A 1,655-nucleotide genomic window follows, 5' to 3' on the forward strand; every position below is an offset into this window, starting at 1 on the left:
ACAGTGAGAGGCCCGCGTACCGCAAAAAAAAAAAAAAAAAAAAAAAAGGAAAAAACAAACGAATGCCCTCGTGTAACTCATTTTAGGCAGAAGGTTAAACGTCTTTCCATCGTGATGGTTACTGTTGGTGTCATAATAGCAAAATGGGCTGGCTTGAGCTTTATCTCATTTCCCTGTGAAAAAGTGTGAGTTTTTTCTCATTTCTCAAGCATGAGCTCATAAAAAAGCAGAAGAAAAACAAGCTCAGAGACAGAAGAGGTGGCTGCATGAGCACTAGAGACACTTGTCACGGTGGATAAAGCAGTTGAGGTTGTAACCGGCCGTCAGGAAGTGTAAGTTTGCTTCATTTCCCTCTGTGACTGGAAATTCTCCTCTAAAAATCCATTAGACTGCATGCACTTAGCATACAGAAGGGGCTTAATAATTATTTGTTTAACAGAACACAATAAAATTGGAGCTTATAGTGCAGTTTAAAGAGTTAGTCGTTTAAATTTTTTTTTTTTTAATAAATAGAGTACTTTTTTAAAAAGAACCAGGAAACTTTACTGAGACAATAATGTAAGAACTTTTGTTCATTTCCATCATGGAGTTGAAGAAAGCTGTGTGGAGGGGACTCTGGCAGTGACGAGCTTCAAATTAGCTTCTCAGAGAGCTTGGATCACGTTGGCTTCTGCTGCAGTAAAGTGGTTTTACCTAAAGTCTGAGCTTAACTATGGAATCAGTTTTTAACAAATCTCTTTGCGTTAAAAGTTCATAGAACTCAAGTTTTGAAAGTGCTTTGTAAATATATGAACCTAAGTGGAAAAACATCAACCCATCTTACAAAAACACAAACACGGGAATTCCCTGGCTGTCCAGTGGTTAGCACTCTGTGCTTTCACTGCTGAGGAACCAGACTCGATCCCTGGTAGGGAAACTAAGATCCCACAAGCCTTGAGGTGTGACCAAACCAAACCAAACCAAACCAAACAAGCAAACAAAAAAACCCACCGATGCTTATTAGAAAAGTCCTGACATGAGCTGCAAAGATACTGACGTGTATTTAACGTGTTATCTGAAACTTGCTCTTGTTCTTACATGCTTCAGCTACAGCTCTGCACGAAATTCAACATGATCTCTTAAGATCCAAAGCCTGTATTTTTAACACATGGTTTTGGCTTTGCAAAATAAAACTGTTTGGTGGGTGAAGTAGGAGTTGTCTTCCAGTCTCAGGGCTCCGACTGGGAGACCCCGTGTTCAGGGGTCCCACGTCCTTCAAATCTGTTAGCGTGTGACTTCAGAAATCAAAGCAGAGGAGGCGTTACTCAGATGCTTCTTTCGGTTTGACCAGAGCACTGATGAGATGTGTGAAAGCGTGTTTCAAAACTGGCACAGAAACCTCATGCTGACTCGGCGAAGCTGGAATCAGGGTCTTCTGCATCTCCGTCTCCAGAGGAGTGAAACTTGCTTCTTTATGCGATAACCCTTTGCAGATTTCAGCCATAGTGAATAAAGGTGTTTCTAAAATGGGCTACATGTTTCATTTCATTAAATGGCATCCTTTCTTCTTGCTGCCTTGGGCATCAGAACAGGTCATCAACAACCGTTTGGTGCTGCAGAGGCCGACGCCCCCGGGGACCCGGGGCTGCCGGGGTCTCTGCTCCTACACTAAAGGG

Source organism: Stenella coeruleoalba (assembly GCF_951394435.1).
Source record: "Stenella coeruleoalba genome assembly, chromosome: 12".
Classification (NCBI taxonomy): Eukaryota; Metazoa; Chordata; class Mammalia; order Artiodactyla; family Delphinidae; genus Stenella; species Stenella coeruleoalba.